The sequence below is a fragment of the Narcine bancroftii genome, chromosome 4 (genome assembly GCF_036971445.1).
Source record: "Narcine bancroftii isolate sNarBan1 chromosome 4, sNarBan1.hap1, whole genome shotgun sequence".
In the NCBI taxonomy this organism is placed as follows: Eukaryota; Metazoa; Chordata; class Chondrichthyes; order Torpediniformes; family Narcinidae; genus Narcine; species Narcine bancroftii.
In genome coordinates this window covers 74890606-74904685 of record NC_091472.1, presented here as the reverse complement: position 1 = coordinate 74904685, position 14080 = coordinate 74890606, and positions in this window count along the sequence as shown.

The window sequence follows — 14080 nt, the reverse complement described above, 5'->3', positions numbered from 1 at the left end:
AGAGCAGCACCAGTCAAGAAGCTATGCCTTCTTTGACTAGGCAAAGGAGGGACTGTTATACACCTTCTTCAAGCTTGGCTTCCCACAGACACTTAGCTTCATGCTGCATTTTCCCCTCAATGAACAGGACATGAGCCAAGGCGTCTATAACAGAGCCATTCTCATTGATGGCCCCTGTCAAACAAAACTGGAACATTGTCCCAATCACACCAAAGGACATTCAACTCATAGGCACTCATGACAGGCTGAACTTCAGTGAGTGGGTGAATTGAATGGGCTGGAATGCTGGCAGTCCAGAAACTCTTTACTTTGCCTTTCTTGTCATACCCCCTCCCAATCCAGCCCCCAACCCATTTACACTTGATGGTTAAACTGAACACCAATGAGCTTATCAGAATTTTGAATAGTGCAATGCAAGTCACAGAATATGAAGCCTGTACATTCCATCTTTAGGTTAAGGGTAATTTAAATTCTATGGTGCAGAGGCTTATGTTTTTCTTTGTAAATATGGGTGCGGAATTCTGTATGCCATCGATAAGATTTCAATGGTCTTCCTACAATTTTTCAACCATCTCCTGTTGTTGATGTTAACAGCTTCTGATTTGGGAGTTGCCTAACTGAAGAACAGCTCTTTCCAAACCTCCAGACTCATATATTCCAAATAATGTGGAAGCAACATGAGTTTATGGAGGGCTCAGGTAACTCAGACTTAAATGGCTATGAATATATATTGTGGTACAGAATTAAACTTTTGACTCTCTCGATCTCTTTGGAGAATTATAATCAACATTTGCTTTCAATTTGTCCAGATATATATTTGCACATATCAATTGAATATACAACAGTTGAGTAAATTTGCAGCTACTTTCTATCATATGCATTTCTCAGTGCTGTTTCAGATTTATTGCAGAAATCTAGACCAATCCAAGAGGGTTTCATGAAAAAAAAATATTTTAAATGATTAACATTGGACACACATACAACTGAAAGTTTAAGAACATATGAATGACTGGTTATAGTTGTCTGACTTTACATGAATTTAACTTTTTGCTTGACAGCAAAAGGTGCCGATTGAATTATTGCAACTTCCATGCTGACTATAATGGAATGTAATGATAATGATATCATCTGAGATTCAATGCTGTGATGTAATGTTTGAAATAGTTGCCTAGGAGAAAAGTGCAAAATAAGTCTGCAGCTCACAAGTCATGATCAGTTTTTAAAAAAAATTTATCACAAAATAACAAGGCATCCAGACGGTATATCTCAAGTAGGGTGGCACGGTTGGCATAGTGTTTAGCGCAACGTCTTTACAACACCAGTGATCAAGACCAGACCTAGGTTCGAATCCTGCATGATCTGTCAGGGGTTTGTACATTCTCCTCATGTCTGCATGGGTTTTCTCCGGGGGCTCTGGTTTCCTTCCACTCTTCAAAAATGTACCTGGGTGTAGGTTAATGGGGTTTAAATTGGGCAGCACCAACTTGTAGGGTCAAACTGGCCTGTTCAGTGCTGTATGTCTAAATTTGATCCATAAATTGACTGCCTACCGTGCAAGGGCATGTAATGATGTAGCAATATTGTTTCCTGCCTTTCCACCATTAACCAATCATAAATTGGGTTTAGATTGTGTTCTCTATTAGGAACAAACATTTGACCACAGGGTGCAGCTGAATGAAATAAAAGTTCCTGGAATATTCCACAGAATGAATGCAACAAACAATAATGAGGAGAAACTTGAATTTCCTTGTTTTGTTTTTAAGTAATTTATTTGCATGCTTTTCAGGGCACAAACAGCATTTTCTTCCCTGTTGACAGAATGCACTGATAGACCATTTGTTCCATCCAAGCTGTAATTGTGCGATTTTTCTTTCAAAAAGAATTCACAATGAGGGTTAGCAGTTCATTACAGCCCCACTGTGATTTCTGTTTTCAACACTCTTGTGTTGATTGTAATATGTTAACCAAGTGATATTCATATGGAGGACTATTGTTAAGTGCTGAAAACATATTAACTCTCAAGAAATTCAAGAAAATTTAGACCTCCCTAGGCTCAATTTTTTTTCAGTGTGGCACAGTTTAATTTGGGTCATATGCTTAGTTTTAAGGGTAAAACTCTCACTGACTACCCCATGATCATTTAACATTGTCTCAATGCATTCTTGTTCTTTTGAAGATCTTAAGATAAATGGAACATGCTTTGAGTGAAAAAAGTTGTGATTGAACTGAGAGGTTGGCAGAGTCTTTACTCTTTTTTAATGCTTTGAAATATTTTGGATTTTCTTATTGTCTTTCTGTGTTTCTTCTTTATGGATCAATTAAGGTGTTTGTTGCCATCATCTCTGGGCAGTGTCGTCAGAGATAACTTTGTCCCTTGTTTCATTAGTAGTCTGCAACATTGGTGGTGCTTTCTTTCTGATGGTATGTTAAAATTAAGCCTTTTTTCTCAAGGGTAAACAAACTCAAGGCACTGTTTTATAAAGAGCAAGAGATTGCTAGCCTGGACAATCCGGGAATCTAATATCAACCAAGATCATTAAAATTGATCATCTGATAGATAACGCCATTCTGTAGGACTTCATTAGAAGCAAACTAGTTGCCACATCATCTACATTTAATGGTGACCACACGTCAAGGACACTTTCAACCACGATAATGTTGCATCATTCCCAGAATTATGGGGTGTAAAAGTGCACACCTAATTCTTTTTGATTGGATGCCCCACCTATTCCATCCCATTGTTTTTGTCCGCAACTGCAGACTTCCCTGTTTAACTCAGTTGTTTATGATATTCATTTGAGAATCCCTAAAGAAGGTGATAGTTAATTGTATTTTGTTGAAAGTGCTCCCTCTGTGTTATTAGGGAGGAGTTAAAACCAGGCAATAATGAAAGTTCTGTGATATATTTCCAGACGAGGGTGGTGTTGATCTTGGAGGGGAATCTGCAGATGTTTATTTTTCAAGGTTTTAGTTTGGGAGGTGCTATCAGGGAGGTGAGAATGAGTCTCAGCAGTGCATTATGTAATCAGTGTGTGCCCATGATGTAAGGAATGAGCACTGAGTTTGGTGAATGGGGTACCAGTCAAGTTGGCTGCTTTGCTCCCTATGGTGTTGAGCTATCTCACAGATGTTGAAGCTGTACTGAAGGAGAAGTAAAGGGTGACCAACATTTAGCCCCTCAGTCCTTTGTAAGGTAGGGGCAAAAAGGAGCCAGAGACCTGAATAATAAAAGTGGGGAGAGGGGAGGAAGGGGCAGGGGACAGACTGCAGGCTAACATATCATAGATGGATAAGTATGGGAAGGTAAAACAGAAAAAAGCTGAGGGGTAGCTCTGTGAATGGAGGAGGAAGAGAAGGGGTGGAGAACTGGAGAAATGGAGACAGAGGGAACAAGAAAGAGAAAGACTCAGGTGAGGGGTTTAACAGAAGCTGGAGATGTCGATGTTAATGCCATCTGGTTAGAGAGTGTCTAGTCAGAATAAGAGGTGTTGTTCCTTCAATTTGCAGATGACTCTGGTTTGGCAGTGCAATAGGCCATGGGTAGACAAGTTGGTTTGGGAATGATGTGTGGAATTAAAACAGTTGACCACGGGCAGATTTGTTGCATTGCAGTGGACAGAGCAAAGGTGTTCAACAAAACAATCTTCCAGTCTGCATCCAGTCTCTCTGATATAGTGGAGGCCACAACGAGAGCACCAGATGCGGTAGATGACCTCTGTTGATTCACAAGTGAAGGGCTGTTTCACTTAGAGGGACGGTTTGGAGCCCATAATGGTGTTCAGGGAGGAGGTGCAGTCACATGGATAGGTTCTGAGAGGGTGATTAGTGGGAAAAGATGAGTGGTAAGGGAGACTTGGAGGGAGTGGTTTCTGCAGAAAGTGGAGAGGGGAGGAGATGGAAAGATGTGTCTAGTGGTGGGATCATATTGTAGGTGGTGGAAATTGTGGAGGACAATATGCTGGATGTTGAGGCTGGTGGGCTAGTAGGTGAGGACAAGGGAAATCCTGTCCTTGTTTCCTCTTGAGGTGTGGGAGTCAGGGCAGATATGTCAGAAATAGAGAAAATGTGGGGTAGGGCTGAGTTGATGCCAGTAGAGGGGAAGCCACATTTTTCTGAAGAAGGACAACATCATCTCGGATGTTCTGGAATGGAAGACCTCCTTGGGAACAGTTGCAACAGAGGTGAAGGAATTTAAGGAAAGGAGTAGAATCCTTACAGGGTGAAGAGTAGCTCTCTAAATGGTGAGGGAAGAACAGGGGATGGTGAGCAAAAGGAAAGGAGACAGAAGGTTAGGAAGAGAGAGAGAGAGACTTGGGGGGAAGATGCTGCATGAGCCGCTGAGTTTCTCCAGCATGTTGATGTATTGTCTATTAAAACACCTTTGTTGCAAATGAAGGCACCCAAGTCAGCATTTTACTATTGAGCAATGGTTTTCTCTGCAGATTAGGGTGTATATTCATCCAATTAATCTTGTCCTAAATGAAAGACAGGTTTTCTTTTGTATTAGAGTCACAAAGCTGTACAGAACAGGAAAAGTCCTTCAGCCCAACGTTTCAATGCCAACCAAGTTTCCCATCTGACCTGGTCCAATTTGCCTGAAATTGACCCAAATCCCTCCCATCCTTTCCAAATATTTTTTAAATGTACATGTCCAAATGTCTTTTAAATGTACCTGTCTCTAACATTTTCTCTGGTATCATATTCCTTATACCATCTACCCTCTGTGAAAAGGTTGTTCCTCAAGTCTCCTTTAAATCTTCCCCCACCCACCTTAAAGCTACACCCTCAAATTTAAAGGTTTTCTAACCTTGAGGAAAAGTCTGTGACCATTCACCTTATCTATGCCCCTCATGATTTTGCATACCCCTATGAGGACACCCTTTTGTCTTCTACATTCTTGGAAGTCCCACCTTCACTCGCATCTCCTTATAACTCTAGCCTTCCAGTCCCAGTAATGTCCTCATGAATCTTTCTTTCCATCCTTTCCAGTTTCATGACATTCTTCCCAAAGCAAGGTGATTGGAACTGCATACAATATTTCAAATGTGACTCTGCCAACATCTTGCACACTTGTAGCCATATGCGCCAATTCCTGTATTCACTACCCTTTCTGATGAAAGCAAGCATGCCAAATTCCTTCTCCATCCAGTGTCGTTATTTTCAGAGAACTACTAGAACTCCTTCTGGTGTTCCTCAGCCACTAACTCAATTGATCAAGATACCATCATAATCTGACATAAACTACCTCGTTGTCCACTGATTTTAGAGCTTTCCACATACCAACCAACCATTCCGCCAAGATTCTCATCTAAACAGTGTATATGAATGATGAACAATGGCCCAACACCAATCCCTGCAGCACACCACTTAACAGGCCTCCCATCTGAAAACATTCCTCTACCACCAACTAATGTCTCCTTCCAACAAACCAATTTTGTACCCATTGGTTGTATCTCCCTGAATCCTGGGTGACATAACCTTTCAGATAAACTTATCTTGTGGAACCTTTTTAAAGGCCTTGTGAACGTCCATGCCTGCTGCCCTGGCCTCATCAATGTTCTTGGTCACCTCTTCAAAAAATATAACCAAGTTGTAAGGCATGATTTCCCACACACAAAGCAATGCTGCCTCTCCCTGATCAATCCTTGTCTTTCCAAATGATGATAGATCATGTCTGTCAGATTCCCCTCCAATAAATTACCCACCGCTCATATTAGGCTCAGTCTGAAGTTCCCATGCTTAACCTTGCAGTCGTTAAACACAGCAGAACATCATTCAGTCGACTGACACATCATCCATGCCCAAAAATATTGCAAATATTCCTGCAGGGGTCCACATTTTCTTCCCTATTTCCCATGAAGATACATTTGATCAGCCCCAGGAATTAATCTAGCTTAATGCATTTTAAGATCTCTTTCACCTCCTCTTCAATATTTCATTCCCTGAGTTAAATTTAAATTTAGACACAGCACGGTAACAGGACCATCTGGTCCATGGGCCCGTGCTGCTCAATTACACCCAATTAACCTACAAATCTGTCCGTTTTGAAGGTTAAGAGGAACTGGAATGCCTGACAGAAAGCCAACACAAACACAGGGAGAATACACAGACTCCTTACAGACAGCCCTTGATTCGAAGTCCACTCGCTGGCGCTTTAGCAGTGTTGCACCAACCGTGGTGCCATGAACATGTGCAACAGCACCTAGTAGCCTGAATATGCCTGAGATTGTCTGATCAGTACTTGGAGGGGAGACCACCTAGGAACACCATGTGCTGTAGGTTTCTTTGAGGAAGCTGGACAAAGTGACGACTCTCTGTCTGACTTACAGTAGACAAGAGTTAAAGAATTTCATGTTTGTTACATTCTAAATGTAGTATGAGGTGACAAAAATGGAACCTTTGCCTTTCCCTTTACCGAGTATGTCTTCACGACAAATAGGAGAAATGGGTAATTTAGGATCCTGCTCACCTTCTGTGTCTCCAGACATAAATCACTTTGTTCATCTTTCTCCTTGTAGGCTCTCTACAAGTATATTTTTCCTCGTCTAATTCCTGCTGACTCTTGGGGGCAGATAATACAACCCCATCAATGTGATCATCCTTTTTATTGTTTTCTTATTTGGGACAATCCTGCCAGAAAATTGCAATTCTCCCTCCTCTCTGACTTCCTCCTTTATCACACGTGTAGTATTTGTATCTGGAACTTCCAGTCCTGCCCTATGTTTCTGTCATGGATTTAATAGCCCAGTCTCATCCACCAATCCATGCCCTGAGTTCTTTTCCATTATCTATCAGGATCTTTGCAGTGAAATAAAATTTCAAATTTTCCTCATTCTTTGTCTTGCTCCTGCTTGTCTTGTCTACCAAACCTGCTCGCTTTAACACTAAAATTGGCCTCCAGTTACTCAACTGCTACTCTGATGCTTTTGGTCCCATTCTCCTGCCAGACTGGTTTAAACTCTCCCAAGTAGCATCATCAAATCTCCCCAGGAGGATACCACCTCCCTTCCTGTCCCTCTTGTACAGGACTCACCTTTCCTGGAAGAGAGCCTAAATGTTCTGGTCCATCCCAGTACATTTAGCACAACTATCTTGAGTGAATTTTGTGGTAGAAATTCCCTTGTGTGAACTTGAGCTTCGTTAGAACAGAGGAGCAGGCTAAATCCAAAGATAGAGACTTTATAACGGAGAGGGAAGTCATTCAGCCCATCAAGTTGTCTGCTCTGTCTGCAAGCCTTTTTTCTTTCAAATGCTCATTTAATTTTCTTTTTGAATGATTAATTGTCTCTTTTTCCATCACCCTTACTGCCATAGAGTTCCGGGTTATTAGTCCAGAGAAAAGATTCTTCCTTAAAATTCTTTCTCGCATCTCCCTTCATTTGACGTGGAGAGTAAAATTGGGAAGAAACCAAAAGCTTGGTGTTTGTAGATTGAAAAATGTTCAAGTTCAATTGAGTCAGTTGAGAATTTGGCCAGACACAACTGTGAAACACACAGTAAATAGGAAGCCGGATTGGGGCATTAATGTGCATAGAACATAGAACAATACAGCACAGATCAGGCCCTTCAGCCCATGATGTTGTGTCAACCCATATATTCTTTCCTTAAAAAAATACTAAATCTTCCCTACCCCATGTGTCTGGCCGAGCCTTTTAAATGCCCCCAAATGTTTCAGTTTCCACCACCATTCCTGGTGTTACGAGCCCAGAGGACCCCAAAACCCAGCAGCAATAGATATTCACCAAGAGAAATGGTTATTTAAACAAAAGTTGTTTTTAATTATCTTTAATCATGAAAATAGAATCAAACTTTAACTTATCGCTATTGACTTACTTAACCTAACTTAACCCCCTTCTAATTCTAAGCACATATGTATGTAATGTGTGTGTAAGTTCAGAAAAGTTCCTAGGTTTACAGTTCAATCTCACTTCTCATTCCTCCAAGTTCACTGGTTGCAGGCAATTCTTATACTGTGCACAGAATTTAACATTTATAAAGTTCACCAGGCTTTGGTGCTTGAAAAGTAAATGGTTACCACTCAGGAAGTTTCTTGTCAGTTTTCAGAGCGAGATTTGTTGTTCCTTTTACTTCTATCAGCTACTTCAGTGTCTTGCCGAAGAAACTTGCCCCCTCAGGTTTCTCCAGATGATGGCCTCTTTCTTTCAGGTCATCACAGAGTTTCTTTTTGTTTCCCTTATTCCAAGTGAAACATTAGACAGCCAGGCCTCTCCTCTTGTATGAACCACAAGGGCTTTGACCAGGCCGTCAAACAAATGGGCTTTCCATAAGCCCGCCATCTTGTCCTGTTCCAGTCCCAGCTGCTGTCTGCTAGCTATAACATTATACAAGTGATCACTGTCTCTGTCTGTCTGTCTTTCTCTCTCTCTCTCTCTCCCTCTTTCTCTCTGAGAGAAAGTCTGTTTTACTGTCTCTCTTGCAAAACCACATGACCCTCCTAGAACAACAAGTTCTCTTCCAGACAATCTGTGGCTCCAGCAAGATCTTTCATCTGTTGCCTTTTGTAAATGACAATCCATTAGTGAAGTCTCTTGAGCACTCTCAAAGCTCTACAAAAACTCTGAGGCCCAGATATGTCTAGCATGGGGCAGAGCTCCAATATTTTAAATAAGATCTGTTTCAAAGTGTTGGTATGTAATCTACTCTAACAAACCTTTTCCAATTTATCTCCCAAAAACATATCTATATACTCTGTCACACTGTTTGGGATTCAAGGCTCCCACAACTCTTTTTTTAAAAAACTTACCCCTGATGTCTCCCCTAAACCTCCCTCCCTTAACTTTGTACATGTGTCCTCTGGTGTTTGCTGATCCTGCCCTGTGAAACCCTCGCTGGTTGTCCACACTATCTATGCCTCTCATAATCTTGTAGAGCTCTATCAAGTCTCCTCTCATTCTTCTACGCTCCAAAGAGAAAAGACCCAGCTCTGCTAACCTTGCCTCATAAGATGTGTTTTCCAATCCAGGCAACATCCTGGATAAATCTCCTCTGCATCCTCTCCATAGCTTCTATATAGATCTCATCTACAACCCACCCTCATCAATTTCTTTTGGTGCCTCCTCAAAAAACTCAATTAGACTCATGAAGCATAACCTTCCCTTCACAAAGCCATCCGGACTATCCTTGAGTAGACTGAACTTCTCCAAATGCTCATAGATCCTATTCTTAAGAATCCTTTCTATTAGTTTTCAGACCACTGATGTAAGACTTGCCCTTCTATAATTCCCAGGACTCTCTCTTTTACCTTTTTTAAACAAGCGGACTATATTTGCCAATCTCCAATTATCCGGCACATTCCCTGTGGCCAAAGTAGATTCAAAGATCATAGTTACTGCCCCAGCTATCTCTTCTCTTAATTCCCACAGCAGCCTGGGGTATATCACGTCTGGCCCCGGGGACTTATCAATCTTGATGTTTTCAAGAAGATCCAACACTTCCGCTTCCTTAATCTCCACATTGTCCAGCACACAGGGCTGTACAATTTCAACCTCATTGTGATCAAGGTCCTTTCCTCTTGTGAATACTGAAACAAAATGTTCATTTAGGACCTCCCCAACCTCCTCTGGCTCCAGCACATGTCACCTCCTTCATCTTTTAGCAGCCCCACCTTCTTTCTCATCATCCTTCTGTTCTTCACATACACATAGAATGCCTTGGGGGTTCTCCTTAATTCTACATGCCAAGTGCTTCTCATGATCCCTTCAAGTTCTCCCAAGTCCTTTCTTAAGCTTCTTCCTGGCTACCATTTACTTCTCATGAGCCCTTCCTGTTTCCTGCTTCCTATATCTACTGTATGCGTTTTTCTTCCTCATGACTAGTTGCCTGACCCATTTCATCAGCCACAGTTCCCTTTTCCTTGTCCTAGTGGGGCAAACCTATCTTGAACCCTGATCTACTGGTCCTAAATTTCCTCCACATTACTTCTGTGCTTTCACCCTAAAGCACCTGTTTCCAATGTACTCTCACTAGTTCCTGCCTCATCCCTTCATAATTAGCCCTTCCCCAGTTAAGCATTTTCCCGTTTTGACTTTTTTTTTATCCTTTTCCATAGCTATGTTGAAGCTCAGGGAATTGTGGTCACTCTCACCAAGATGTACTGAGAGATCTTGGGATACAAGTCCAAAGGACCCTGAAAGTGGTAGTATTCTTTGGCTTGGCTTCGCGGACGAAGATTTATGGAGGGGGTAAAAAGTCCACGTCAGCTGCAGGCTCGTTTGTGGCTGACAAGTCCGATGCGGGACAGGCAGACACGATTGCAGCGGTTGCAGTGGAAAATTGGTTGGTTGGGGTTGGGTGTTGGGTTTTTCCTCCTTTGCCTTTTGTCAGTGAGGTGGGCTCTGCGGTCTTCTTCAAAGGAGGTTGCTGCCCGCCAAACTGTGAGGTGCCAAGATGCACGGTTTGAGGCGTTATCAGCCCACTGGCGGTGGTCAATGTGGCAGGCACCAAGAGATTTCTTTAGGCAGTCCTTGTACCTTTTCTTTGGTGCACCTCTGTCACGGTGGCCAGTGGAGAGCTCGCCATATAACACGATCTTGGGAAGGCAATGGTCCTCCATTCTGGAGACGTGACCCATCCAGCGCAGCTGGATCTTCAGCAGCGTGGACTCGATGCTGTCGACCTCTGCCATCTCAAGTACTTCGACGTTAGGGATGTAAGCGCTCCAATGGATGTTGAGGATGGAGCGGAGACAACGCTGGTGGAAGCGTTCTAGGAGCCGTAGGTGGTGCCGGTAGAGGACCCATGATTCGGAGCCGAACAGGAGTGTGGGTATGACAACGGCTCTGTATACGCTTATCTTTGTGAGGTTTTTCAGTTGGTTGTTTTTCCAGACTCTTTTGTGTAGTCTTCCAAAGGCGCTATTTGCCTTGGCGAGTCTGTTGTCTATCTCATTGTCGATCCTTGCATCTGATGAAATGGTGCAGCCGAGATAGGTAAACTGGTTGACCGTTTTGAGTTTTGTGTGCCCGATGGAGATGTGGGGGGGCTGGTAGTCATGGTGGGGAGCTGGCTGATGGAGGACCTCAGTTTTCTTCAGGCTGACTTCCAGGCCAAACATTTTGGCAGTTTCTGCAAAGCAGGACGTCAAGCGCTGAAGAGCTGGCTCTGAATGGGCAACTAAAGCGGCATCGTCTGCAAAGAGTAGTTCACGGACAAGTTTCTCTTGTGTCTTGGTGTGAGCTTGCAGGCGCCTCAGATTGAAGAGACTGCCATCCGTGCGGTACCGGATGTAAACAGCGTCTTCATTGTTGGGGTCTTTCATGGCTTGGTTCAGCATCATGCTGAAGAAGATTGAAAAGAGGGTTGGTGCGAGAACACAGCCTTGCTTCTCGCCATTGTTAATAGAGAAGGGTTCAGAGAGCTCATTGCTGTATCTGACCCGACCTTGTTGGTTTTCGTGCAGTTGGATAATCATGTTGAGGAACTTTGGGGGACATCCGATGCGCTCTAGTATTTGCCAAAGCCCTTTCCTGCTCACGGTGTCGAAGGCTTTGGTGAGGTCAACAAAGGTGATGTAGAGTCCTTTGTTTTGTTCTCTGCACTTTTCTTGGAGCTGTCTGAGGGCAAAGACCATGTCAGTAGTTCCTCTGTTTGCGCGAAAGCCGCACTGTGATTCTGGGAGAATATTCTCGGCGACACTAGGTATTATTCTATTTAGTAGAATCCTAGCGAAGATTTTGCCTGCAATGGAGAGCAACGTGATTCCCCTGTAGTTTGAGCAGTCTGATTTCTCGCCTTTGTTTTTGTACAGGGTGATGATGGAGGCCTCACAAAGATCCTGAGGCAGTTTACCTTGGTCCCAACAAAGCTTGAAAAACTCATGCAGTTTGGCATGCAGAGTTTTGCCGCCAGCCTTCCAGACTTCTGGGGGGATTCCATCCATACCTGCTGCTTTGCCACTTTTCAGTTGTTCGATTGCCTTATATGTCTCATCCGGGGTGGGAACCTCATCCAGCTCTAGCCTTAGGGGCTGTTGAGGGAGCTGGAGCAGGGCGGAATCTTGGACTGAGCGGTTGGCACTGAAAAGAGATTGGAAGTGTTCTGACCATCGGTTGAGGATGGAGATCTTGTCGCTGAGGAGGACTTTGCCATCTGAGCTGCGCAGCGGGCTTTGGACTTGGGGTGAGGGGCCGTACACAGCCTTTAGAGCCTCGTAGAAACCCCTGAAGTCGCCAATGTCCGCGCTGAGCTGGGTTCGTTTGGCGAGGCTAGTCCACCACTCATTTTGGATCTCCCGGAGTTTGCGCTGAAGATGGCTGCATGCGCGACGGAAGGCTTGTTTCTTCTCTGGACAGGACGGCTTTGTAAGGTGAGCCTGGTGGGCAGCTCGCTTCTTTGCCAGCAGCTCCTGGATTTCCTGGCTGTTTTCGTCAAACCAGTCCTTGTTTTTCCTGGAGGAGAAGCCCAGTACCTCTTCAGTGGATTGCAGTATGGTTGTCTTCAACTGATCCCAGAGGGTTTCAGGGGACGGGTCCGTGAGGCGGGTTGCATCGTCGAGCTTTGCTTTGAGGTTTGCCTGGAAGTTTCCTCTCGCTTCGTCTGACTGCAGGTTTCCAACATTGAACCTCTTTCTGGGGGCTTTATTGTTCCTGGGCTTTGGCTTGTTAATGGCATGTTTGCCGTCATTTATCAGGACATTGCATATAAAAGTTGGGAAGTCATTGCAACTGAGGTTGCACTTTGAGTTTTGTGAGCATTTTTGGTCATCATGCTGTAGGAAGGACGTGGAGCAGTTGGAGAGGGTGCATAAGGGGTGCATCAGGTATTTTGCCTGGATAGGAGTGTATTAGTTACAAAAGGTTGGACAAACTTGGATTGCTTTTTATCTGGAGTGTCAGAGGCTGATAGAAGCATACAAAATTATGAGAGACATAGAGAGTGTGGATAGTTATTCTTTTTCTCAGCATGGAAATGTTAAAACTAGAGCGTATAGGTTTCAGATGAGAAGAAGAATATTTAAAAGGACATATGAGGGAAATATTTTTTACACAGAGGGTAGTAGGTGAATGGAACATTCTGTCATATAAATATCTGTCTAAATGACATTTATAAGTCATTTAGACAGACATAAGCAGATAGTGAATAGAATAATGCAGATGACCTGCAGGCAGATGGGATTGGTTAGATGGTCAGTGCAGACATGATGAACCAAAGACCCATTCCTGTGCTGTGGTGTCTATGTTCTGTTGTCCATCACTTTATTTGCTCCCTTAATGAGTTACTCTGAAGTCTGCTGCTTCATCAATGTATCTCTGATTTTATATTGTCCTCTCTAAAAAAGGCCAAAATGGGAGTTAGGGAATGGGTGTGATATTACAGTCATGAAGTTAAAGTGTTAAAAACATAAAATACTTTTAAAATGATAGCTATGTCTTTATCCACCCACTATAACCTGATAACCTCACTTTTGCCAAAGAGGCAATGTACAGTATAGTAACTCTGTAGAGCGTGTCGAAAGAATCAAAGGCTTGTTGATCCAAACCAAGGCTTTTATTAACTAGAAGACTGGAGCGTATCACATGTAGGTCGACCAGTCCAGAATGACCTAGTCTGGCTAGGAGCAGTCCTTTAAGACCTGCCAGTAGGCGTGGCTACGCTCTCAGCCATTCACAGTCATCCTACATTACAATATGTACATATACACATTGGTGATAGAATCTGTACTATCACAAACTCATATGCAATAATCAATCTCGTAGTATTCCAGAGAATAAGACTCTGTTCTCAAAGGTAATAAATTGGATTAATTCACATGGGAAACCCTGTTTATCTTTTTTCCTTCGGTTAGGATGTTCCCTTTGATCTATTGGCTAAGATTTATTTTCCTTTTTGATTTCACCTTATATTGTGAAATCTAGAAGCTTGAAATAATGATCTGAATATGACCTCTGCAGATAGAGAGAACCAAGATGAGAATAGAAAATATCATGGCAAAAGGAAAAGTTGCCTCCTGAAATTGCAACTATATTCCTGTTGGATTATATCCAGTCAAGATTTTAGCTTTGTGACTGCCCCGGTTCTTGAGACTGATAGGATATTGAGAAAATCCCACTTGGATTGTCAT